The sequence below is a fragment of the Alosa sapidissima genome, chromosome 17 (assembly GCF_018492685.1).
Source record: "Alosa sapidissima isolate fAloSap1 chromosome 17, fAloSap1.pri, whole genome shotgun sequence".
NCBI lineage: Eukaryota > Metazoa > Chordata > Actinopteri > Clupeiformes > Clupeidae > Alosa > Alosa sapidissima.
In genome coordinates this window covers 24,614,244-24,629,627 of record NC_055973.1, presented here as the reverse complement: position 1 = coordinate 24,629,627, position 15,384 = coordinate 24,614,244, and positions in this window count along the sequence as shown.

The window sequence follows — 15,384 nt, the reverse complement described above, 5'->3', positions numbered from 1 at the left end:
CACGTGGTATTCTGCCCTGACATCACTTCCTGACCATAGTTTAGGAGAATACGAACGGTAGTCTATAAATGGGAATCCAAACTAATAGCCTCGTGAACTATAAAAACATAAGCATGCAATAAACATGAATAATACATTATTTGGCCGCTATGCGTGTTCTGTGCTACTTCGCTAATGATTCAGTGGTGGCATCGAAAGCCTTATTAATGTCTGTGGAGGGAGCTTGGTGGCCTGGCGATAAGTGTTTGATTAAGGTTGAGCCAGTGTCCTGTGCCAGAAATAGTCTGACTTTAAAAAACCCTGGCTGAGTGATTACAGTGGAATAGCCACAGGCTAATATGTTTCAGTGCGCTGTTAGATTACTGGTGCTTTCAGCCAAAAGGACACCGCTGCGATTCAGAGACTATTTCTTTAATAAATTGCACATTAATTAACTCGAAAGTGAACTGTGCTTGTATGGAGGGGCTTTGGGGAGACAGAGGGTCAAATGTTTTACAAGAAATAAATATATAAGATAAACAAACAAACCAAAAAAACTCAACCTCTTGACTCCTGAAGTGAGCAGTGAGGAAGTGCTATCGGAGAGTATTTCATCGATTTAGTTCACCCAGCATGCAGTCCCACACCCTATCTCTGCGGCCACTTCTGCGGCCTGCATTTTATATCAGGTCATTAATTAAGCCGCGTGCTCCTGTTTACTGTAAGAGTTCCACGCTCCAAGCATTCTCCCACAAACACAAACAATTTCGATCGGCCTCATTCTCTCACTGGCTTGCTCTTTTGGCTGAGTTCAGAAGCTTCAGAATGAAACAAGCGCTGACTAGACACCTTCTCCTCTGTGACGTTTCCCCCTCTTTTCTCTTCCTTATTAGGCGCTCTGCCAAAGAAAAGGTGGCTGAACGTGGCTGTTAAATCTTAAGACTACAATCGTTTAAAACGGCCCCTGTAAGAGCCCTGGCCAGTCTCCTCTTTAATGCGGTAAAACCCGCTTGAGTGCCCACCAGATTACTGGAGGACCAGGGGAAAGAGAGAGAGAGAGAGAGAGAGAGAGAGGGGGAGAGAGCTTTGATGTGTCGACTCCAATTGTCTGGCCACACCAATGTCTGCAGTGGGCCTTAACAAATCTCTGTGGTGTCACGGAGCGGCACAACCCACGTCTGAGATGACACGTAAATAGGAACCAGGAGACCACCAGTTATAGACAACCAGTTATAGACAACCTTTACTCTATTCTGCTGGTGCATTAAAGAGGGGGGGGGGGGGGGGGCAGTATGGTGTTTAAGGGAGCTGTATGCTCGGTGAGGGAAAGCTTTAATGACAGGGACGGAAGGAAGACTTCCTTATTTAATTGAAAACGCATCAGCCAGGCCGAGCCCTAATTCTCCTTGTCACCTCGGTGCGCACTGGGCAACTGCACACGCTCAAATTACTGCCCCAAGGAGAGACTATAAATAATCACTGAATAGAGAGATGGTGGGCTGAACACAGGGTAGTCCAGCAGAGCACAGCCTAGCCAAGTCCACAACAGCATTCACACAAAGGCCCATAATGTTAGCTGGCACAGCAGCCCAAACAACGTGGCAATTAGCAGTAGCATAACATCATGTGAGATGCCAGTTATGCTAGGAGTTGAAAACATTCAAATGACAGTATAGAGATAATTGGTTTTGAAAACATCTGCCTTGACGTGTTTAAAACATCTTAAAAAGTCTGATAAAAAGAAGATTTTACTTAGCTAAAGTGCTACCTAACTCAGCACTAAGGAACACACTTAGCCTAGTTAAAGCGGCGTGTTACACTTTAGCCACACTACATTGTTGCTATCGAGACAGCATAGAGCAACAAAGAGAAAACACTACAGTGCATAAGTGGGCCTAATGCAGTAGAGTATCTCTCTGGATAACCTAGAGCAAACATCCCAGTAGAATACTGCACTGAAGCCCAGGCAAGACCAGCACATTAAATATGGGTTGCTATTACCCACACATCTCAGAACTGCACAGCTCAGCAAAACCAACACAGACCTCATCAGACGATCAGCTAGGCGGACCGAGGAGATTATGCCCAATATGGCAGTAAACCAATAATGACTAATGACAAAGCTAATGAAACAGCATTAGTACAAACACCATTATGCAGAATCTCCCCATTTCTTAATCTTTCTTTCTTTTTGTTCTAGAGCATCAACACATGGTTTCTCTGTGGAGACAGCAAAGGCTGTAAGCACGCTCTCCGTCGAAATGGTTTTATATATAGTGGTTATTAATTCCATTAGAGATTTAGCAGAAATGATTGTGAATGGCTGCAGTGTAACTGCGGCCAGAAGGGTTTGATCTGATGGGCATGGACCACTGTAATCCAGGCAGCTCAAAGGAGAATGGGCCAGAACATCTCTCTTAAAACAGACATTAGCTGCCTCGAGCGTGATGCTTTGGCAGGCAGCTCTGCTACCCTCATGACTTTTGGTAAGCTGATGATAAGATGTCTGAGAGTATTGATTGGGATTTGTACCCTCCTACCATCCCCCTCAAAATAAATAAATAAATAAATAATCTCAGGGCAAATCTCAAAAAGATTAATGATCACAGCAGATCTTTCTGAACTCTACTTTTTGTTATTTACCCAACAGACATTATGTCTCTTGCTCTCTCTCACTCTCTTTTATTCTCTCTCTCACTTTCTAGTGAGTTTTTGTTGTGACTAATGACCCATGAAACACCAAGAACTTTTTCTTGTTTTTTCTGCAAATAGGCTGCTGCCGAAATAGCTACTAAGGCGCGAGTCTGGTGAAAGAAGACACAACATAGCCTACCAAGGGACAGAGAACAGGAGGGAGAAAAAAGAGAGATAAAATGAATAAAGAGAAGGGAAAATGAGGACGCAGAAATGAGCAGAGTTGATAGCCGGGTGTAGGGATGGCTGGCGAAGTCACATGTAGGGAAAGCGATTAAAAGACGAAGGGGATGAACTATGGTCGGTCACCAGGGATGGATTACTGCACGGGCCTACCGGGCCCAGGCCCAGGGGCCCAAGGGGTCAGGGGGCCCTGAAGCCCAAGCCTTTGCATGGAATCATTGCCTCAATATCAACAAATCAGGATGTAGGCTATGAATCTGATTGAATTTAGTATTGGCCATCCCCAAAATGCACCAGAATACAGGAAATCACATCAAACAAATTAAACATTTTCTGGGGGAGGACCCCCAACCCCCCCCCCCCCCCCCTTCCACATATACGACAACGGGGGGCCCTTAATACATCTGGGCCCAGGGGCCCGAAAGTTCATAATCCGCCCATGTCGGTCACACACTCACTGCGAGGACTCACTCATTTCTGCTGCTTGGAAAAGAGAGAGAGAGAGAGAGAGAGAGAATCAAGCTCTAGTTTACAGACGCAGGTAGAAGTATCCAAACCTCCCCCATTCTCTTGGCACCCACAGCGACCAAGGTCAACCGCTTCTTTAGAAACGGAACTGAGTCGGCAAAAGATGTATACTTTCTTATTCACACTGCACTTTTGGAGCCTTTCAGCGTGGGTGAAGCATAGGGTCACAGTGATGGTGGCTGCAGAATTCTAATCAATCATTTCTAGAACTGAACGAGGATCGCAGAAGTGCACAAGTGCTTTCAGCAATGCCGCAGCTAATGAAATAATCACCAGAGGAACTCACAGCCTTCTGTCTGTGAAAAAAAAGAAACAAAACATAGTCCTCTCTCTAGTAATACCAATCATTCATATTATTCTGTATTCACATACTACGCCTTTCCTACACACACACACACACACACAGACTCACGCATACATAAAGTCACCAGAGGCCTGGAAAACACTCTCAGGTATGCCGACATACATCTCACCAGCTCACGTGCAGCAGCGAACAGGTCAATGCAAACAGAATTGAGTTAACGAGCCTAGTTTGCGACATCAGAGATATGGCTGTGGAAGGTGGGTAAGGGGTGGAGGTAGGGTGGAGGCTGTATGGGGCAACAATTATCTCCCTTCTGCTGCATTTCCTTTGGCTGGCGTGCTCATTAGACTTGTAGATAAGACATGTAATAAGGACGAAAACAACGGAGAGGGAGGGGAAAAAAACCAATCCCCCTGACACGGTTCCCATTCATCTTCCCCCCATTGTGATTAGCTCTGTTAGCATGCCGTCACGTCCCTCATTAAGACATTATAGCTTTTCCTGAGGCTAGCACCTGCCTTACAACCCCCTTTGTGTTGTTTCAGCTAGCCCCCCCCCACACACACACACACATGTGTCTTGTCGTCCATCTGAATTGATGAGTCTGTCTGAGTTTATGGCCCAGGCTGAGGAAACAGATGTGCGTGCATCAGCTCGGCGGATTAGCAGTGGAGGGCCGGCGCTGGTCTGGTTTGGCTGCCGGGGACCTTTATCCATTGTTTAGTGTCACATTACAGACATCCGTCTCAGGATTAGGACACTGTAGGAGAGGAGGACGAGTGAGTGACAGTGAGAATGACACAGAGGTGTGGGAGATGGGGGGAAGGAGGAAGGAGAGAGAGGGAGGGCAGAAGTTGGCATTGGTCGATATCAGAAAACGAGTGAGAGGGCTGTTGTACTGTATCAGACACACACACACACACACACACACACTGTCCTTCTGCGAGCGGTCGCCACCGTTGCTGCTGTGCCTCGGCGGTGGCACGAGACGAGACGACAAATCTCCCGTGACATATCGGTGGTCGCAGGCAGGGAGAGTATCCTTATCACACGCTGACACATCCTGGCCCCACTGTTTTGTCGAACTGTCCGAGTTCATCCTTGGAGGAGATGATTTATTAATACACTGCTTGAGTGGAGGTCATGGATTCTTGTCTCTCCTGCAGGTTTATGAAAGGAAAAAAAGGATATATATATATATATATATATATATATATATAAACGGGAGAGTACCATAGCTATCTTTATTGTGACAAAGGTACCTCTCTCTCTATTCTTATACCTTTTGTCCAAGGATTTGCATACTTCCCCCTTGGTGCAGCAATCTTTGTGCCATTATATTGAAGCATTGTGTTACAGTGTGCGTCTTTTTTTAATTGTCATATTGCAATACTCCGATGTCACCAACAAGAATAAAAGCCTCAATAACGGTCTATGCTCACATAAAGGCATGGGACTGCTGACAGGGTATTGGAAAATGTCCCCTGACACACAAACCCACACATACCTTGCCTTTGCCGCATTTCCCTCTCACATAGTACGGCACGCTGTGACTAGTCATTGTGCCGGCTGTATAAGGGGGAAAGTGAATAATTTGCAATTGCAAATCCATCCTCTGCCACTAAGACTCAATTTTCCTTTGTATTGAGACGGCGTCACATTGGTGTATCCCTTTCTTCTGTGCACATATGGGACATACAGTATGATGTTATTCTTATGGACATGGAATGTGTCACACACAAATCATGAAAATGTCATGGCAACATCGCTCGATGTATTTTTCACCCGTTATGTGACCTCCTCAATGAATTCTCAAATTGGCTAGCATTTTCCAGCATGGCTCTTACCGCTTTGCTGTTGTCCTTTTCCTTGTGAGGAAAATGTCTCTGTGTTGTTGATCTCACATTGATTCTGGCTGTATAGTACCATATGCTCTTTCACAGTGTTGGTCCATACCCTTCCTGAGTCCCCTCATAGTAATAGAGAAGCATAATTTATGTGAGGTAAAATAGTAAATCCATTTACGGCCTTGAATAATTAATCCCATCTTCCTCTATGTTTAAAATTCTTCATTATTTATTTACGAAGCTGATTGGACCCCGATCAGACACTTTCCTCTGCTAGCGCTAGAGGTGCTCAGTGCTTCTGTTTGCTCAAAATATTAACACTATCTTTCAGGGCTGCGGTGACTGGAACAGCAAATACTGTAGGGTACTGGCAGAACTGGAGTGCAGCCTCAGGTTTGGGCTAGTGCTTTGTATTCATTAGCAAGCAGATTTAGATGGCAGATACACTCATAGATCTCACAGACTTCCCATTGTAGGTTAGTCTCCAACTCCAAATCCAAAAAAGGGGAAAAGAAAAGTAGCACTATAGCTAGTGATACTGTCCTCCAAATGGAACAGTAGAAGACAAAGCACTGAGGCTCGTTTGATGCCAAGGCTTTGGCTTTTAGACTGCAGAATCTTTTGATTATTTGGTCCTTTTTCGGGGCCATATTCATCAGTCTATTCACTATGAGTCTGACTCCATGGCCAAAGGCTGCCAAAGATCAGCGCAATTATTTTGCATGCAAAAGCACAGCGACTGATCAAATTTGCAAAAGGGCAGTATTTTAAATGCTTGGCTGCACATGTTTGTTTTTAACACACACACACACACACACATACACTCCTTGGGACATTCAAAGTTGTGTGGTGGTGTGTGCGTGTGTGTGTGTGTGTGTGTGTGTGTGTGGTAAATTTAAGGTGAGTAAATCAGTGAGGTGTAGTAAATCAATGCCTGTCATTCCAAAGTTGTTTTTAGTGTAGTTTGTTCTGAGATATTCTCTTCGACTACATTTGCTAGGAATGAGACCATGGGAAGATATGCAGAAACAGCTGATTGAAACCAACCACAGCCTTTTCCTTTCAGCAGCACCCCAACTTCATGCTGATAGGTCAATGCTAGCTATCAAGCTCCCTTGCAATGCACTCACACTAATTCACACATTTCTAAGGGGGAAAAAAACTCATTGCTAGCTCAAACTATCAAGGTTTTCACCTTTTATCATGAGAGAGCCTCTCAGAGGTTAAGGCATGCACAACCACACATACACATATACGCACACACACACACACACACACACAATGGCCGCCTCTGAGATGTTCTGAAGCATCTGTTTATTTCTTCCATTTCATGTGGGAGTTTTCCTGTACTCTCCTCAGCCTAACCCCTGGTGCCAAGTGCCTTGGCCTTCGTTCTGCCCATTTCCAGAGACCTCCATAATTACAGGGATTTTAACCTCTGAGAAATCCCCCTCTCCAGCTCCCATTGGACGAGTAAGAAAAAACGAAAGCACTCCTGCCGTTCATCATTAGCCTGGATCACTGGACTGTTTTGGCAAGTTTGGGCTCCAGAAAATAGGGCACTTTGAAATTACAGAGGATGGGAAAGACTTCACATCTTTGGCTAATGATGCTGCGTGTCTAGCATCCTCACTGGTAGATGAAAACCTCAAATTTTCACAGTGCTCCCTTAACCGAGATCCGTATCATCAATTATTGAAGCTCCTGGCAATGCTGGCGATGGTATCCTGCCAGTAATGTAGAACTTTGGCGGCCTTTCTGTATGAAGCCTGCTGAGCCAGATGTGCTTTGCGTCAGACTACAGTCTGTCCTTCAGACTGCCTCATTTCAAACTTCAGCTCAGATCACAGAGGGCTAATAGAATTAATGCTGTAACCGCAGGCACTGTGATTTCATGATGTTTATTTTGCGGGCTATAAAAGTTATACTAATGAATTTGTTAAAATGTTAAATACCTCTCCTTTGCTGGATAATTACTTTTGCATTATATATATATATATATATATATATATATATATATATATATATATATATATATATATATTAGGGGTGTAAAGATTAACTGTTACGTATCGGTATCCGTGTAAGATACGGATACATCGATACGTGAAGCCCCGTATCGGAATAAAACTGAAATGAACCGGTCGTTATATCGATTTACTTGTTACGAATCGGTTCACAACCTTTTCTCCTCGCTCAGACTCTCATTTCGTTGCAAGCAGCGCGTTCATCCCACTTCCGGTTTTGAAACTACACGTGACACGGATTTATGGGTAATGCAGTTTGTTTTGGGCTACATTCATTGCCCAAAGTTGTCAAAGGACCTCATTACCCATACATCTACTGCAACTTAAGCACGTGACAACTCCTACTCGGTCGTTTTTACTCTTTTGTTTTTCAAAATCCAGCACGAAAACGATAGTCTGAGTAGCCTTATGTTTGATGAAGGGATTTCCTTAATATTAAAGAATAATTTGGCCCTTGCTGCTAAAATGATGCACAAATTATTATTATTTTGTTCATATTCACTCAGACTTGTGGCACTGAGTTTCTGGTGTCTTAAGCACTGTTTTATTTTATTTCGGTATTGTCACCTTTAACACTAGGCTACAGCTCCTTGAAAACAATCAGTTATAACTCTATACAATTTATAATGTCTATAAAAATGTATTTTTATGTTGTATTTGGCTGCTGTGTTTGACTGAAATGTAGACTATTATTTTTTTTTCATTTCAATACAGTATATGATACAAACCTCAGTTTAGATAATAATATTCAATTGATAAAGATAGTCAATTTTTTTGCCTAAATGACAACCATGACCATGATAATTGATAACATAAAATGAATGTGCACCTTGAGCAAATGATAAATCTTTCAGAATGCTTTCCATTCTTGAACTGCATCGAATCGCATCAAATCGAATCGTACTGAATCGTTTTTTATGAACATGTATCTTTTGTTGTATCGAATCGTGCCCATGTATCTAGATGCGAATCGTCTTTTACATGAGAGATTCACACCCCTAATATATATATTTAAATATACAAATCTCCCATGCTTTTGCATTATATATAATGCAAAAGCATGGGAGATTTGTTGACTTAAAACAGAAAATGAAATTATTAAAGTTGATTAATGAAGTGTCTGCTCAGCAAAGTCAAGTGAATCGTAGACGACCAGGAAGTCGGTCTTTACTGTGGGTTGTAAGAGACTCTCTCTGCCTCTCTGTAAGGTAAATTAGCTGGTGAAACTCTGACCCCCAGATCCAAGCAAAAGTACTTCCTCGTTTGCGCAGAGTTCACGGAGGCACTTTAATTACCCCCAGGAGTGATGGAGGAGAAAAGAAGAGAAACGATTGTGAATGAACACGCTAACGCACGAACGAGCACACACTGCAACCACACTCCCTCCCATCAGCATCCGCTCATTAGCGGGCTATCGCTATCCACGGACGGAACAAACCGCTGAGACCCAGCCGCACTGTACGTGACCCGCCGGCACAGGCAGAGCACGGCGTTTAGGCCCCTGGGTGCGGCGGCCTCATTAGGCTCCGACGCCGCTTTATCCCAAACAGACATAATCCAGCGTGTTCACACCGCGTGGGGGCGGAGGCTAAGTGCAGCTAACAAAGGTGGTGGCAGACCGCAAAATGTTGTCATGGTAATGTGCTGGCCATTGCTCTGTTAGACGTGCATGTCGACATCTGATCTGGTTTAATGAGGCTATTAATAAAATGTGACTTACGGAGTCATATAAATGTTTTTGAAGACATAAAGTAGAATTCCAACTTTGGCCTTGTGAATGTTCAGCAGAGTGTAACCTACTGTAAGGCTCCGTTTCTCCCATAGACGGGTGGAGTCTGTAAAAGGGGAAGAGCTGGGTCATTCAGGACAGAGGGTGCGCCGACTACTTGTCAATCAAACGGCCGTCCTCCCGTGGGTAAGATTGATGGTGGAGGATGGAGGGAAGTAGGGATGATGAAGCCTTTCCCACGGACAAATCCATATCAGCGTGTCCAGACACGTCGCAGCATAGCACCCTGAGAAGGGTGTGATTTGTCCCTTCCCCGGGTGACGCCTGCCCACCTGTCACGACAGACAAGCCGGCGAGAAAGGGATCTCCTTCATTATTTATTTTTATTTAAGGTTTGAGTTGAAGCTCAGATGGTGTAAACACGTTTATCTCAGACATGGAGCAGCGGCTGATTTCTTATGGCTGGCCAGCCGTATATCAAGCTATTTCACTGCACTGACTGGTGGACCAAGCACCATACTGTACATGTGTTGAATACCACCCCCCCCCCCCCACACACACACACACACACAAACACACACACACACACACACACACACATACAAGCACATACAGATGTTTATTCCCAGAAACACACACATGCCCACACATATTCTCTCTCTCTCACATACATACACACACACACACACACACACACACACACACACACATGCACATGCTTTTCACATTCATTTGTTCTTTAACTCTCTTTTACAAAACACACATACACATTTCTCTTTCTCTCTCTCTCTCTCTCTCTCTCACACACACACACACACATGCCTTTGTTCTTGCAGTCTCTTTTATAAATGCTTCCTCTCTCTCACACACACACATGCACACAAAGGCACGCACCATATCTTCCGGCATCCTAATGGATTTCATGAATGAATGCCCTCCTTTTCTCTATAAAAAGCTCTAGTTCCTTCAAATGCCCCCCCCCCCCCACACACACACACACACACATGCCCCCCACCCCCCTCCCCACTCTCCGCACCCACTATCCCAACTTAACCGTTTTCATTTATTTAACTCAATCCCACTGTCCTGGGATCCGAACTCAAGGCTGCTGCTGTTGGATTATGTTGACTCAATAGGCTTCCCATGCTCCTTATTAAATTGCTGTGATAGAGAGAGGAAGCGAGGGAAGAGGAGGAATGGAGAGAAAGAGATAGAGAGAGACAGAGAGAGAGAGAGAGAGTAGATTGGTGGAGATCAGCAGAAGAGAGCGAGTCGGGTGAGAGAGAGAGACTGTGCCTGTGGCTTCATAGCGAAATGTGAGAAAAAAAGAAAAAAAAAAACGGGGGTGGGGTGGGGGGTTGGGGGCAATCGGAATTTGCATATAGATGAGTGCCGTAATAGAAAAATGTGCCGATGAATCTGTTTCTCACTGAAAAGACTAATGTGCTTGTATTCCAAAGGACAACATGCAACTTAAACGCTTGGAGTGGAATATGGACCGGATGAGATTAATTGATTTTCATGGATGAAAAATAGCATTTCATCACAATTTAGATGATAACGGCAACAGTTTATCTTGATTTTGTTTTGTTTTGTGTGTTTGTGTGTGTGTGTATATGTGTGTGTGTTTGCATCTGTGTGTTCATGGATATAAGACCAATAGAGAGAGGAAGCGTTGTGTGTAGATGTATTTGCGTCCATGGAACACAAGACAAAAAGCCATTTATTGATGAGATGGATAAACAGTTGCCTTAAAAAGAATCTCCTTCCTTCATTTACTTTGAGTGTCTTTACTCATAAGCTTCAGCAGTCAGGAGCAGAACACATGCTGCTTGCATTTGCTTGAGAAACACTAATTGACACAAGAGAGAAACGTAAAAATCGATAATCCTTTGGAAAAGCCCAGACACGCCGGTCTCAACAGGAAGCAGGGAAAGGGCCTGCTATATGCATAAGAGGTCCACCGCTTATCAATAGGCTGCAAACTCACACAAGGAGGGCTAATTTTCTCTCTCTCTGTCTATCTCTCTCTCTCACTCATTCTCTCTTCTGTCTCTCCAGTCACTTCAGTGACGTCTCTTCAGCTACAGAGGTATTTAATTAAGTGGTGTTTACAGTGCTTTTTGTGGAGTAAAAGAATAATGCAGTTGTCAAAAATGTATCTAATTATTGGATGGCACTCTCCCACACGCTTGCAAGTGGCTCTTGCGTGCAGCGAGCACACGCGACTACTAATGAAATAACACGTCAAAGCGTCAATGCCGCTAAAGAGGGGGAGGCGTCATGCCGTGCTTTTTCACCGTAATTAAGTCAGACGCACACATGCAGGCCCTGGACCGGTTGCCGTGGCAGCTGTTAAGAATGCGACTTGGCAGGAGCAACAGATGCAGCGTGGCACGGGTGGAGCGCTGTGGAGTGTCACGTCGCGGCACGTTTTAATCGGCCTGCGGGAAACGGGCGATTGGACCTGTTGCGTCTTGGCTAGTCGTGCCGCTTGAGCACCAATCGCCAAGCTGTCAGAGGTGATAAGTTGTGGAGCAGAGATAAACAAATACACCCACCCTTAACATCCACCCCCCTCCCCCCATCACCACCACCCTGCGCAGCACATCTCTTCAAGCTGCAGAAACAACTGCAATGCTAGGCACCCACTCAGGTGGTTTTAGAACTAAAGATCCCCTTCTACACGCTCTAGGAAGTCATGTCTGACTGCATCCATGTGTAGAGGCCTTCCCAAGGGAGAGAAAAGCAAAAGAAAACATCAATCACATTTATTTTGCTATGGGGGCAGGGAGGAGGTGCAGAATGGCATCTGCTCTTGCAGCAAGAGCGATTTGTTGTCATTTTATTTCCAGCGTCTTGGAGTAGATAAGGTCTTATTGAGTCAAGTGTTTGGCTCTGAGGCATGAAGCTGCTATTGGCAGCTCATCGTATTTAGAGAGGCTGAATTGACTAAACCAGAACACTCGCACTGAGGCAGAAAATGCCTTTTATCAGCCATGGAAACCAAGTGTCCAATACATGGATTCCTATATCTCAACTGTCTTCCAATATTGTTAACCTATTCTAATATGCAAACATAAATGTCATGACTGACATATCATAATTAGGTAACACTTTACTTGACAATATCGAAATAAAAGTGACATGACACTGTCATGACACATGAACCCTAACCCTAATCCTAACCTTTAACCTCTAACCCTAATTCTAACCCTAACCCTAATCCTAACTTGCTATGACAAAACCCGAATGTCACATAATAACAGAAGTGTTATGTCATAAATGTTTATGACTTGTTTATGACACATTCATGACAGTGTCATGTCACTCTTATGTTGATACTGTCAAGTAAAGTGTAACCCATAATTACACTCACACACCAATTCTTTAATGAGAATCCTTACAGACTTTGAAAATGTATTTTGCAAGCCTCATCTCACCAAAAATGAACCCCAGGTCGGCCCGCAGCTGACCAACTAGTTGATTTCTCTCATGGGGCAGAACATGCCAAGCCTGTGTCTATGGTGGTTGTCACTGTCTGTTTCTTCGTCTGTCTTTGTCTGTCTCTTCTTTGTCCCCGTTACGTAACTCACAACCCCTCTCTCTCTCTCTCTCTCTCTCTCTCTCTCTCTCTCTCTCTCTCTCTCTCTCTCTCTCTCTCTCTCTCTCTCTCTCTCTCTCTCTCTATCTCTCTCTCTCTCTTGCGTCCATGTATATCTGAACAGGCCCTGACTTGCTCACTCGAGCTTTATGTGTTAACATCCCCCCGCGCCTAATTACAAGCGAGTATGATGTAGTCGCAGAGAAACGCCGTCCACGGGCCCCTAATGGCTGTCGCGACGGTTTGGGATCCGTGTCCATCACCATGCAAATGAACTTATTAGAGAAGCCTTAATTAGCGGGAGACAGCCTCGATAATGGCTGCGATCGTTCAGCCATGATTGAGGAGTAGGGTAGGGGTAATGTGCATGCTGCCATTTTTAGTTTTTGTCCTCAGACGAAGCACTTTGAATGCCACTCAGCTGGGTTGCCAATCAGATAAGAGTCTGTGTGAGGGAGGAAGAGAGGTCATTACTCGTCTCACTTCAAATCCATCTAAGCTACATGAGCTTTCCATCCTGTGAAAGAAACATAGAGAAACATCTCCCCCCTTGTGAAAGGGTCCTTTCTTCTCTCATGATTTGCCTGATTCCAAAACACACTCAACATGGGGAGCACAAGAGGAAGTGCGTTCTGCTTCTCTGTTGGGATCTATCTAGCAAAAGCATGTTATTTTGTTTGGTTTGGTATTTCATTACTAAAAAAGCCAGTGTCAATACGCTGGAGTAATATGTGTAGGAGTGTGTGTGCAGAGGCCCCGAGGCACCGGTGATGTCCTGTCCAGTCCTGTCCAGTCCTGTCCAGTCCTGTTCTGTCTGTGCTGCTCATCTCCGGCCCACTTTGTTCTGTCTTCTCCACTGTGTTCTCTCACACATTTTGTTATCTGTCCTCCAGCCCAAATCTCATATTCCTATCACACATTCCTCTCTCTCTCTCTCACTCTCTCTCTGTTTCTCTCTCTCTCTGTTTCTCTCTCTCTCTCTCTCTCTCTCTCTCTCTCTCTGATCTCCTCTCCTTGTCTGCGTGTCTGCACTCTGTTTCTCTCTCTCTCTCTCTTCACTCCTTCACCTCTCCTTCCCCTTTTCCCTTCCTCTCGTCTTCCACTCCAGCACTTTCCTTTTCCGTATTAAAAAGCTGCCCAGTATCGTGATGGAGCAAAATAACAAATCAGAGTGTTCTACCATCACCTCTTCCTCAGAACATGAAGATGTGCGACTCATCAGCAATCGGAACACCCTTCAGCACCTGATGTGTCTCTAGATAGCGTTGTAACCACAGACGCACGCAAGCATGTACACACATACTCACAAACACACACACACAAACACACACCTCCTCACTCTGTTACAGAGGAAGTCGACCTCTGGCAGTTCTCGGACTTCCATTTGAGTGTGAAGGCCTAAGAAGCCTCTGCTTGCCCTGAGCCAGACTAGTGATCTGTCAACTCTCTCCAGACCAGAGACCAGACACCCGCCGAAGGAAACAGAGCTCAGAAGCTCTCGCTTCCACGGCAACAAAGTCCATACATACTGTAGAGGCTCAAACAGGACGGCAGCCAGGACGTGGACATTGACTTCATTCAGGGGAGGGGGCAGTGGACCAGAGGTATCTGCTTGCATAAGTCAGACTCCCGGAGCGTTTCCCGCATTTTTGCCCTTTTTTCCCTCCTTTTTGCCTTCGCTCGGTTTCCATGGCGCTTTCTCTGTTGCATCATTGCCGCCGTGCCGCGTGACTGACGGAAGAGCTCCCGCTGGGCACCCCACCGCTGACTCAGAAAGAACGCGCTCCACTCCTCTCCTCTCCGCTCTCCGTTCTCCGTTCTTCTCCTCCGCACTCGTCTTCGGAGTCTTCTTCTTCGTCTGCTTCTCTCGCCCGCGGGCATCTCCGTCTACACATCAGCAAACCCCCACGGGGGCGCACAGGCAGAGTTCACTCCACGCCGGCGCAGTGCGGGCAACGCCGAGGCCGTCTCGCCGCCAATACGGCTGCCGCTGCCGCTGCTGCTGCCGCTGCTTCCGCACCGCTGACGGATCACTGAGAGGAGGAAGACGAAGAAGAAGAAGACACCCTGATGACTTCATTACGTGGCCGCGAACAGCAGGCTCTCACAAAGCCGCTCGTCAAATAGTCATTTGAAAGCCTTTGACACCCCCCCCCTGTCTCTCCATCTTCCTACTCCTTTGTGTGATTAAGAACAGAGAGAGAGATAAAGAGTGTGGGGGTGGGGTCAGATATCATTGAGCACAGGATGTGTGAGTTAGGATAAAGGTGAGCTAGATTAAGCAGGCTGTTCAACCAAGTCCTGTTGCTCAGGACTGCCTCAGATCAGAGCCAATAAGAGGGCTGCACTGTGTCCAGGAGCAAAGAGAGAGCAGATACAGTCATTTCTCATCACTCATCATTTCTCATCATCTTCGCACAAACTCTTACTCGTTTCCAATTGAAAACAGATTTGATTATTCACAGATATTTGTGGGGAAAATAGGACTA